At 37.1% G+C, this 13,208-nt stretch overlaps 1 pseudogene; it reads right to left on the reverse strand.

Moving 5' to 3' along the window:
* LOC114024372 overlaps positions 1 to 13,208 on the reverse strand; it is a 40,902-nt pseudogene that overhangs the window by 12,780 nt on the left and 14,914 nt on the right.

A 13,208-nucleotide genomic window follows, 5' to 3' on the forward strand; every position in this document is an offset into this window, starting at 1 on the left:
CAAGTTTCTGTGTTTTAGTAGTTAGACTCTCAAACATTTTACGTATTTGGTAGTTATAGTAAATGGAATTTCTCTTTCTATTGGGTTTCATTGGTAGTATGCTGAAAGGCTGATGACTTGTGTGTATTCATTTTGCGTTCTTCAGCTTTGTTGATGTAATTAATTGTTTCAGTTAATTTTTAGTTGACTCTTTTGGAGTCTCTAAGTATACATTTTTATCACGTGTAATGCATTAATTGTATTTCTTCTTTGATTATGTTTATTTCCTCAATTCCTTTTTCTTGTCTTATTGCTGCAGCTAATATTTCTAGCATTATTCTAGTTTATCCCCACTATATATTTTGGATATAGGTTTTAGATACCACTTACCATGGTAAAGATAGGTCTATTTTATTCCTAGGCTATCTTTTTTTTGTTTTTAATTTTAACAGAAGTAGTGATATATCTTATCAAAAGTTTTTTTTTCTGTATTTATTGATATAATCACAAGATTTTTATTCTTGTTATTAATATGTTCATTATATTTATCGTTTTCCTAATGTTGAGCTAAGTAGCATTCCCAGCATAAATCCAACCTGGTCATGGTGTTTGTGATATGTTGCTGTAATCTCTTTGTTAATATTTACTTACATTTTTTGTGCCAATATTCATTAGGGATATTGATCTATAATTCCTCTATTTTGACTATCTTTGGTTTATGTATCAGGAGCATATGTATTTCATAAAAGGAATTTGCTAGGAGCCCTACTTTTCCTTTCCTTTCTTTTCTTTCTTTCTTCTCCAAATTATTAGTGCCTGCCTCCCTCAGATCCCAGAAATAACTTTGTATTTATGTGTTTATTCAACATATATTTATGTGTACGGGTTCTCCCCTGATAGAATGTAAGCTCTTTGAAGGCTTATTTCAGGAATATTTCATTTCTTACTTGTATCTCTAGCACCAGGATAATGCCTGGCACATGGGTAATTTATATAGATAATTTATAAATACTTGTAGATCTACTGATTAAACTCTGGATGCTATTTCTCTATTGGTTGTATTTATTATAGTTAGTAACAGCAGTTTATCTCTGGTATTGGTGAATAAGGGAAAATCTAAAAGTCCCTTTTCCATTTGGACCAAAACACAGATAGTGATTGGAATGCTACTCTTCCCATCACACGTTTTTCTGTTATTAAACAGAATCTGTAGTCTCCTGGCAAATACTTTTTTCTCTAGCAGCATGTATGATTCCCTCTATCGCTGTCATTACTTGTACCTGACATAGTTCCAGTAGTCAGCACAGTGCTTTTAAGTGTATACCTTGTGAACAGAATCCTTGTCCTGAAGGGATTAGGGATTAAGTTATAAACTTCTTTTTTATTTTCTTGTATCTTACTTGTTGTTATATATTTCATCTTTACAGTATCCATGAACAAAAGTTAATACCACAGCAGACACTCCTACCCTTCATTCTCATCTTCTAATTCAGCTCTCCCCCTGCTTCTCTCATCCTTTGTGACACGCCTAAATCCTAACTCTCATCTCCTGGTATCTTTTCTCATTTCATCCCACTTCCCCTATTTGGCCCCATACATATCCAACTCACTTCATTCCTAAATTTGTACCCCTATTTTACTCCTAACCCTGTCTACACATAGCCTGCTAAGTTTCCATTATTCTGGTTCTCTCCTTTACAGACCTGTCCCTTCCTTCAGGCCTCATTCCTCAAGGCTACATGTGGCCTCAAGGCTGCAAGATCCCCACCGCTGGTCTAAGCTATGTCACATACAGCAAAGCAGAGATAGAACACAGAGCTTAATTTGTTACCCTAGGGTTGAAACAAGCAATACCCTCAAGCTTCACTGACAACACAGAGGAATAAGAATTGTCCCCAAACTACCCATTGTAGAATCCCCTCTCTGTATGGCCATCTACTTCTCCCAACGTGGATCCCCAGTTATAAAATATGGCTCTCCCTCTCTTTGGATGAAGGCCTAAGTCTAAGGTAATGTGGCAATGTAGGCCAAGATTATTATCATAATTATCAAAATAAAATCACTGTTTAATAATTTTAGTATTCAATCACTGAAAACAGGAATGTTTTTAGGTATACTTTCTAATGCTTTATTTAGTCATGCCTTAAATTCTGCCATATTTCTGTCTTCCAAAATCTAATTGAAACCAAGAACTTCAAAGTGCTTTTGTAAATTTTAAAAAATGCTTATTGTTTATGGATGGTGGGTTGGAAAGTTTGTTGAAATGCTATTTGCTACAAAAGGTCCAATGTTTAATCAGGTTAACACAGGTTTAAATTTAAACTAAACTCAAGAAATTCACTGTCATAATATTTAATGTGATGTTTGTCTTATTAAAGTTGTGGTCTTGTTTTTTTTCTAAAGGAAGTTTAAATGCCCCTTCACTTACACTCCTATTTTTGTCCCAGATCTGTATGTTTCCATCCTGGCAGCCAGCTGCAATGAGTCTTCCATCTTTACTGTCCATGTGAGTGGTCGGAATTACTTTTTTCCCCTGAACTGTTTTTGGTTTAAACACACTTCTGTGCTTCTTATCACTGTCCGCTTCCTAGGTTTGCACAGTCACATCATTTGAACCAGTCAAAAATTTTTCCTTCATTTTGGAACGTCAGCAGCCAGTATTAGCATTGCTGTGTGATCCTTGGTGCTGGCCATGTCCACAACATACTAGTATCCTTTCACACATTCCATCACTAGGAAGTCATCTCTGTCAAGCACTTTGGCCTGAGAGGCCCAGACACCACAAGAATCATGTCTCCTGTGCTGCTGTACTGTAGTGACTTAATTTGGTGACAATCACAGGATTGAAGAAATCAGAAAGCTTGAAGGGAAGCATCCATCCCTGCAAAATCACAAAATTTGACATCATCATTAAATCTTCCTGTTGCCAAACCAGGATCTGAAGGGTCCAGACCTAAGGCAGAAACTGATTTAGTGCCATGCTACAGAATGATTTCGTGAGAATCAGGAATTGTTTTTGACAGGATTAATTTCATTTTGTATTTCAGTAATATCATCATCACTATCCAAGTATCCATGTGGAAGTGAACCTATGAGTTCATCTGTATCTTCGCATTATCTTTGGGTGATTCAGTGTGCCAAAGGAGCTCCAATTAGTTCTTCACCAGAACTATCTTCATTTCCACTGTGTCCCTGGAAGCTGATATAGAAGGATATTTGGTCAAACTTGAGCCCAAAGGACTTGATTCATTATCTTCATGTTGCTCTCTTAATTCTTTCTCTTTCTGCAGTCCTTCCTCTTTCTCCCTTTCTTTCCTCTTTCTCCTTTCAAAGCTTTTCAACTTCTTTCTACAGCTGTTCTTTGGGTTTATTCAAACATGACTTCCAAGTCAAATGTACTGGCTTTCTTTTCCAATGTCATAAGCCTACTCTAGTGTCTACAACATAGTTTTCCAAGTAGGGGGACCAATATATGTCTTCACTTAGGACCAGGGTCTGTAGAACCTTTTCTTACCCAAGACCTTGACTCCAAAGCCAGCAGAAGCCCATGGAGCCAGATTGGCTGCTGGAGTATTGGTGCCATCACTGCCTCTCAGGACTTCCATGCTGGTTTTCAGCACAGGCACAGACCTGACCAAGTTATAAACTTCTAAGCCACAGAGCTGTGGGGGAAAAATGTATCTTATGTGGGTTTTAAATAGGAGCTTGAGTACTTCTCAGTACATTAAAATGGTGTCTTTTAATTAAAGCATCATGGAATTTCAAAGTAGCTGGTTGTCTGACACTTCCACAAGCAGTAGGGGAGAGGTTTTATTCTTCATTTTGAATGGAACAAACAGTGACAAGAGAGCAGAAAATGTTAAAAATTATTGTGTAATCATAGATTCATAGAACTATGAGTCATATCTAGAGATCTTTTGTTCCATACCCTGCCTTGGGGAAAGTCACTCTGGAAACCAGAAGTGTCAAACATGCTGCTTGAACCACAATGAAATATATAAAAAAATAGAAATATTTAACTAACTAAATAAGAATATATGTTAATATATGGGTTTTATAAGTCAATACATGGCCTACAGGGATCCTTAAGCACAGTTTGCTGGCTCCCATTTCTGTTGAGTTTGGCCCTCCTGATCTAAGCCATCTAAGAGAGGATTGTCTGTTACCTTCTTGAAGATTACCAGAAATAGGCCCAGAACTTCCTTTTGCCAGCCAGTGTGGCATTATATTGTTCTGGTCACTAATGTTTCATCAGATATCCAAACAAAGTCTGTCTTGTTTTAATTTAAGCTTTGTAACCCACCTATGTGCTATGCAAATATATGCAATATGCACTAGCATCCTTACAAAAATGCCCCAGTCACTTAAAATGGTGAGTCGTTTCTTAGTCTTTTCTTAGGTAAGCTATGAAAATTATTTAAGAAAATTAGTCGAATGAAGCACATTTCACCCATGTTTGCACCGTCAGTGTAGCACAACAGAGTGCTGTTAGAAGATGTGGTTAAATTTACTTTCTGATGATTCTTACCTGAGTGACCAAGGGTAAATCTCAATCTTCTGTTATCTGTAAAATTAGAGTTTGGATCAGATAACCTCTGAGATCCCTTCCAGTTTTAATTCTATGACCGACTTAAAAGAAAAAAAAATAATTAGTCCAATTTTTTAGTGTAGGGAACTCCCAGAGGAAACTCCATCCACTGGTAATAATAATGTTGATGATGATAATGATGTTGATGATAATAAAAGCATTTAGAGTGTTTGAAGGTTTGCAAAATTCTTTAACTTGTTATTTTATTCTAGTAACGACCCTGGGAGGTAGGCATTATTATTATCCCCACTTTATAGATGAAGAAACTAAGGCAAGTTAAGTGACTGTCTACAGTTATACAGCTAATATGTGTCTAAGTCAAGATTTGAACTCAGAACTTCCTTATTCCAGGGCTAGCACTCTATCCACTCTTACCAGCTAGCTACATCTTATAGTCATAGACAATTGCCCAAAGTAGTGAGAAGTTAGATGACATAGCCAGTGTCACACAACCACTGTAGCAGAGATGGGACTTTAACCCAGGTTTTCTTGACTTTGAAACTAATTATCTTTTCACTTTGCTATACCTACTTTGATCCTTAACTAGTTTTAAGTATTTTTTAACATTAAAAAAACTCTTAAAACTAGCTGAGGACTATAATATACATATATGTTGACTGACAATAATGGCAGCTTACAATTGAGATCTCTGTATAGTGGACAGTGGATAGTGGATAGTGGATAGTGGATAGAGCTATGGGTCTGGAATCAGGAAGACCTATGTTCAAATCTAGCTCAGATATGCACTAGCTGTGTAATCCTGGGCAAGTCACTTAACCTCTGTTTGCCTCAGTTTCCTGATCTGTAAATTGGACATAAAAATACTCAGGCTTGTTATGAGAATAAAAGTGAGATATTATTTTTAAAGTGTTTTTTCAAACTTTAAAATGCTATATAAATGCTAGCTATCATTAGGAAATAGCTATTTGTTATTTCTATGAATAAAGACTGAATATAAGTATTTTTGTTTTTGTTTATTTGTTTTTATAAAATTATATCTTAATTTAAACTTTGGCAGCAGGTGGGGAAAAGCTGGCAGGAAAAAATGACTATTTTAATTTGTTATTTTAAAAAATTCAATGTATTTTTGATCTCAGTGATATAACTGTTCTTTCCATTGGTTCAGATCACAAAACTCATGCAAGCTTTCTCATTCTCAGTGATTCTGGTCGATACTTTTGCGCAGATTATCCTCAGATGGGGACAATCCACCCACCTCACGGAAAGATTTCCCCTCACTCTTTTTACATAACTAGTGTTTTGGAGGAGTATCCGAGCTGGTCACTGGCTCTTCCTCACTCATACTACATGGCTTGTATCTCCTTTTCCAATCATACATTTCCTGGGAGATCCCCCTTATACTTCTGCTTGATTGTAAATCATCAATAAAAACATCCTCCTGCTGCTTGTATTCACCTCTCCATTAACCTTTGTGTTATCCATAGCTTTGATTTCTCAGGATTGTGATGTTGTAAGATTCCAAGCTATAGAGCATTACTGGGAGGACATTTGTGTTGAACAGTGGGGAGCAACTTGGGATCATTTTAGTTATCTCTTTAATGGAAAGTGTAGTCCTGTAAAGTGAAATATTTTTTTTTTCATTGGCTGTAACAGGAATCAATAAAAGCAACAGTAGAAATGAGCTCTGATGGAAAAGAATTTGGCTATTTGATATGATGAAATAAATAAGAATATTCAGCAAGACCTTTAAATGCATATGCACAAAGGAAAAACAACTTTCTGATTCTGATATTTTTTAGCTTATTGTTAGTCATTTTGATTTTGTTTCATTGTTGTTCAATTGATTTTTAGTCATGTCCAACTCTTTGTGACTCCATTTGTGGTTTTCTTGGCAAAGGTACTGGAGTGATTTACCATTTACTTCTCTAGCTTATTTTACAGGTGAGGAAACTGAAGCAAACAGGGTTAAGTAACTGGCCCAGGGTCATACAACTCCTAAGTGTTTGAAGTGAGATTTGAACTCAGAAAGATGTCTTCTTAACGCAAGGCCCAGTATTCTATCCACTGTGCCACCTAGCTGCCCCATTATGTACATGAAGGTAAAATATATTATGATGTCAATGGAATTTTTTGTGGAGCATATATAGATATAGATATAGATATAGATATAGATATAGATATAGATATAGATATAGGAGAGGGTAAACCAGAGTCAAACAGGAGTGGATGGCCTATGAATATGCAGCATTAGAGAATCAATGATCTAGAATTAGAAGGGACATTTGAGGTCATCTCTTGCAAAACTCTAATTTTACAGATGAGGAAATGAAGGGCCGGGGAGGTTGTGACTTACTCAAGGTAAACAGACTTACTTAACCATCAGAGGAGGGATTTGAACCCAGGTTCTTTGACTCCAGAGTCAATGCTTTTTCCCAAGAGGAGAGCATGGTTCCATTGAATTGTTCAAATCTTGTCATAAGCAGAAATATAATCAACCGTTGTTCTCTGCCTTAATCAAGCTACATCTCGAGTATTCTGTTCAGTTCTGGGGCTGTATTTGAGAAATAATATTTGTAAACTGGAGTATAGCCATAGGATGGGGATCAGGAAAGGGAGAAGATGAGATGTCCTATGAGGATGAATTGCAGAAATTGAGAATGTTTCTAGCCCAAAGCAAAGAATACTTGGTGGACAGATCTGATAGTTGCCTTTAAGTATTTGAAGGATTATTATAAAGATTGTGGATTAGATTTGTTGTTTGGGCCCAGAGGGCAAAACGAAGAGCAAGGTGTACAGAGAAGTAGATTTCTCCTTGATATGAAGAAAAAAAACTTTCTATTTTGGTGCTATAAAAATGGAATGGTCTGTCTTGGGATTATTACGTTTCCCATTATTAGAAGTTTTCAGGAAGAGGTGGGATAACTCCCTGTGGGAACATCACCAAAGTGATTATTCTTTATATGTGATTCAGACTAAGGGAACTCTGAAGCCATGTCCAACTCTTATCATTCAGTGACACTGGACAACCCTTTAAGGGAGCATCATTTCACACTAACAACGTATCAGAGGCTCCCCACTAGCATGACAGGCCAGGTACACTTTGGAGAGTTCTCCCTCTTCTCGTTTTTGTCCTTAGTAAGATGAACTAGAAACTAGAGGATATGCTACCCTGTCCCCAGGGGGAATGATTTTATACTTATTGTTTATATTTATGTAAAATGATATCTCATATGTATGCATATATATGATGGCATTATATTTATTAAATGTTTACTATGTCTTAGGCACAGCATTGTTACTCATTGAAATAGGACATATCTCTGAGGGAGGACTATTCTGGTTGGTACCATTGTTTTTGTGGACTTAGATGTGACTTCAAATTGTTTTCATTAATTCATGAACAAAACGGTAGTAAGAACTTAATATATCCTTCTTGATTGGTTATTTTATCAGGTAACTTTTGGGGAGAGAGGATAAAAATGCCATGTATCTTCAGCATTTGAAATCATATCGCCTCTAGCATATACATTGTCTATATACATTCAGTCAAATCCAGCTGCTTTTCAAAACCTTCTCCTTAAATGTCCTTCCCATATCTTCAGATAGAACAACAGGTATTGATGTGCTCTCATCCACTTATGGTTATTTCACTTATGACACTAATGAGAACTGACTGCTTTGGAAATATCTACAGGTTTGTGCCACTTTATGTATCTCCTAATTTCATCTACAAATATTCCTGGGAAGAAACTGGTCTAGTTTGACCTCATGCAAAGGGCCTGATGTTTGTTTTCTCCTCGGGTGGTTTTTAAAATATTTTCTGAGGTAATGTTCATCATCTTTCATCTTCCACCTTTCTAACTAAACCAGTGTTGCTCTTCATAATAATAACTAACATTTATGTAGCACTTACAATGTGCCAGGCACTTTGCAATTATTTCATTTGATCCTCAAAACAACCCTGGGAGGTAGGTACAATTATATTCTGATTTTACAGTTGAGGAAACTGAGGCAAACAGAAGTTGCCCATGGTCACACAGCTAGCAAGTATCTGCAGCTAGATTTGGACTGAAGTCTTCATGACTCCATGCCTGGTGCTCTCCGCACTAACTGCCCCATAATGTCTTCATGTGATAAGGAGGTTATGTGTCAGCTGGACAAAGCAATTTCTCATCTCTTTCACACTCCTTGATGTGTTGGTAGTTTTTTTTTTAATCAAATAAATGTGTTTTTTTCATAGATAGTCAATGAAAGTGAGTGTTTTAACTTTTGACTGTTCCCTATGTTTTTGGAGTTGAGAACTGATTTTTAAAAATTGTGGTTGGAGCTATAGTGATGATAAGCAATGGCTTCTTATCTTCCTCCATTCTTCTCTTTTGGTCCAAACTTTGACCTTTTCTCTAACTAGTTCACAATCTGGCTTCAGAAGTAACTGTTTGTGCGTGTATTGACTGCTGTATCTATAACTGATTATTTCCTTTCCTGTAAGACATATTCCATCTCTTCTCCTCTCTTCTCCTGTCTTCTCTTCTCCTGTCTTCTCTTGTCTTCTCTTCTCTTCTTTCTCTCTCTATCCCTCTCTTTCTCTTTCTCTCTCTCTCTCTCCCTCTCTCTGTCCCTTTCTCTCTCTCTCTGTCTCTCTCTGTATTGCAGGAAACAATCAGTCATGGATACCCCAGTGAGTGCATTTTATTTTTGTGATGTTTCCAGTGCATCTTGACTGTCTTCTTGGACAAAGTAATAATGATAATGCTAATTCTCAGTTTCATATGTCCCACTGTATTCAGTCAGCATTCCTCATTGCCAATACAGGAGCTCCATGAAATGACTAACTATAGATGAGTCAGCTGTTGAACAGTGAATAGAAAAAATTCATTTTTCATCATTATACATTTCCTATATTTCCTATACTTTTACTATACTTTTTTTATAGTCTCTAGAAATTGAGGTGAAAGTGAGAACTCCCTATATGGTTATATTTTCTGTTAGTTTACATCATGGTGAAAATACACACAGACCAATTTAACTTAAAGATAAAAACCTATTAGAACTAGAGAAAACTTGGCAGAGATTGTTTTAGTTCACAAGTTATTTCCAGGCAGGTCTGGCCCAAATCCATTCCAGCATTTCCATAGCCAGATGTTGAAGATACCTCCCCCTGACCTATTTAAAGATGTCAGAAAGGGGCCCTAGGGCTCCTACTTGTTCTGTTGAGGTTGAGAGAGCAGTGTGAAGACCATTGAAGGAATAGCCATGGACTGAAAGGTAACACTGGTGACTGCTTCGCTTCATGGAGAAAGAGAACCGTAGCATGTGTAGAGAGTCATTTGGAAGTGAGAAGATGGCTGCTAGTGTATGTAAGACTGAAAGTCAGGGAGTGGCTGAAGTAATGCAAATTCAGGAAGCCATAGCCATGCATCTGATTAACAAGATACTATAAACACGAGGTGAATTTGGTTCTAGTGTCCCTATGCCCCATGCAATTTCACCAATGGGGGAAGATCAATGTTGCAACGAGGCAACTTTGTGACCCAGTGGGTAGAAGTTTTGAACTGTGAATCAGGAAAAACCTGAGTCCCCATCTTACCTTAGACACTTACTATGTGATCCTAGGTAAGTTAGCCTCAATTTTCTCATCTGTAAAATGGGGATGAAAATAGCACCTAACTCAGGGGTTGTGAGAATCAAATGAGATTAGATTTGTTAAATGTTTTTGCAAATCTTAAAGCATTATATAAATGCCAGTTTTTATTGAAAGATTGATTTTGTAGATTTACTCTCATACTCACTGGAATATTTTTTTTAGTTTCTTTTACTTCTCTTTAGGGAACAGAGTGCCCAGGGCCAGTTTTTTTAAACTGTTGCTTAAATGGCTGTATAAAGCAAACTAATCTATTAAATCACAGCTCTTGTCCTGCCTAGCATGTATTTAACCAGACAAAGCGCTGTCACAACAAATGTCGCTGCTATTAGGGTAGCTCCTACTTTGAGGGGCTCCTTGGCAGATTACTGCATCCTTTGAAGCCTCAGTTCTTCCATCTGTAAAATGGGGGTAAATGATACTTGTACCTGCCTAGTAGGATATTTATATAGAAGGCACTTTGTAAATCTTAAAAGTCCTGGTTGTTAGTTGTTGGTTATTAATTATTGTTGTTACTGTTATTAATATTATTAATTGGCTATTGTGATTTATTATTTGAATGTTCTTGCTATTTTTACTGAATATTTGAAAAGTACTCTTAACTGCTTTTCATTTTCTCATGGTCATCCTGTGCATTTAGAACCAAACTGGTCCAGATCCCAAAGAAGATTGATTGCATACCTCCCATTACTTTTTTTAAAAACAACGTTAAGTGCAATGGATTTACTATTAGCTACCTAATGTCTGTGTAGGAGAGTTCCCAGGATAGAAAATCTTTGTTTTTATAACAGTTTTCACCTACAGATATCATTGTGCCACTAAAGATTAATTAAATTTCATAATAGATCTGTGAGGCAGAAATACTGTAATCACTTTGCTGAAATACTGTCCTCTCTAGAGTGTGAAGCTAAAACTATATAGTGGAGCCCAATAGCTTTTTATATTATTCTAGGCCAGTAAGTGGAGAAAAATTCTGTAACCAGTGATACACAGGGGAAATTTACAAGAGCCTAACTTAATTACATAAGATGAATTCTGAGGGTAATACCTCAATACCTTCTGTTATTCTTGTAAAAGTTCCACAGGTGGTTAGGATTTTGGTTTTCTGTCTTTCATGAACATCTGGAGTTAAGAAGAAAAGGCCGAAAGAAGGAATAACAATGGATGTGATTACTACTTGGTTAAGACCAAGCTGTGCTTTGCAGCTTGTCACTGAAGGCTATTGATCCTTCTAAAAGAAGCATGAGAGACTCTCATTCTTTTCTGTCATCATGGTAATCACAGTGTCCTCTGATATCAAATTACCAAGATTTTATTTTTTCCTTACTTACAACTTGGGCTCCTTATAATGTATGCTTTTTCCATTCTTAGTGCCTTCACCAGATGCTATGATTCCTTAGCCTTTGCTTTATGGAAAGAAAATGAGGCCTTAAAGATCTGTCTTTTCATGCCTAGAAAATTATCAAAATCTCTTAGCTGGCTTCTCTCCTCCCCTGCCTTGATTCTGCCCCATATACCTCCCAGACTAAATCACCAATGGTTCTTTGTTGCCCATATATTCATTCATCCAACAAGTTTTAGCTGAGTGTTTGCTACCTGCTAGATATTATGCCTTTAAAACTGTAATAATCCCTGTAGGAAAAAGTCTTTATCCTGGAATTTAATGCTTTCCTCATTCTGGCCCCTTCTTGTCCTTCTCCAGGTTTCTCTCACTGTTGTCATCTGCATCCTCGTTCTGTCCAAACTAGTCTACTTTTGGTATATATCTTGAAAAATCCTGGTTTAGTTTTATTTTATACTCCTTTTTCCTGGAATGTCTTTGTTATTTCTCCCAGTTCATCTAAGCCCTCACCTTCATTAAGCCTTCATTGTCTCTGCCAGCTCTCGGTAATCACTTTTCCTGAATATTTGCAATCTGTACCATTCATGTAGCAGTTAGTCTGTTCTGCCTTACACTGTTTATGATTTATGATGGCGCTTAGCATAGTGCCTGGCACATAGCAGGTGTTTAATAAGTGTACATCCATTGATTGAATAAATGGACATAGTCTCTCTCCCCTATAAGAGCAGGGTCCTCTTCTTAACATAGGGTCATAGAATTTCAAACTGGAAGGGGTTTGGAAAACATCTAGTATGGCCCCCACTTATTTTATAGATTAGGAAAGTAATGCCTAGAGTGGGTAAATGGATGTATGCGTTTCACAAGGGAGTAAATGGCATAGCTGAAATTGTAACACAGACCCTAACACCTAGAGGTCCTCTGTATCCACACTCACTAGAACTGGGCTGCCCTGAATGTTATCCGTACTCCTGTTTGTTCATGGTATTACCCATCAACTCTCTAATATGTGAGAGCACTTAACATTGGGTATTTTAGTACCTGGGATTTTCTGTGATTTTACTCCTTGACACTATGAGGACTCAGTGCTGTCTAAGGTTATGTTCCTCAGTGACTAGAACAGTGCTCTTCATGATGCTTAGTAACTGTTTCAATAAACGAATGAATGAATGTCTTTGGGGAAGCGGCAACACAACAATCAGTTAATAGAGGACTAGACTTGAAGTCAAAAGGATCTGAGTTTGAATTCTGCCTCAGTGCCTTAACTAGCTCTGGAACCAAGGTCAGGTCGCTTAATCTTTCCCAGCTTCAGTTTCCCCAAATTTAAAATAGGGATGATAGCACCTACCTTATAGGGTTGTGGTGAGGATCAAAGGAGATTTTATATATTTTTGTTGTTTTCAGTCGTGTCCAATTCTTCATGACTGCGTGGACCATACTGTCCGTGGAGTTTTCTTGGCAAAGATACTGAAGTGGTTTGCCATTTGGGAGACAGTGGATTAAAGCAAATAGAGGTTAAATAACCTGCCTGGGATCACACCGTTAGTAAGTGTCTGAGGTTAGATGTGTACTCATATCTTCCTGATTCCAGGCTCAGCGCTCTATATATGCATGTGGGTATGTGTGAAGAGAGACAGAGAGACAGAGAGAGACAGAGAGAGAGAGAGAGAGAGAGAGAGAGAGAGAGAGAGAGAGAGAGA

The sequence above is a fragment of the Vombatus ursinus genome, unplaced genomic scaffold, assembly GCF_900497805.2.
Source record: "Vombatus ursinus unplaced genomic scaffold, bare-nosed wombat genome assembly UNPS02014821.1, whole genome shotgun sequence".
Lineage (NCBI taxonomy): Eukaryota > Metazoa > Chordata > Mammalia > Diprotodontia > Vombatidae > Vombatus > Vombatus ursinus.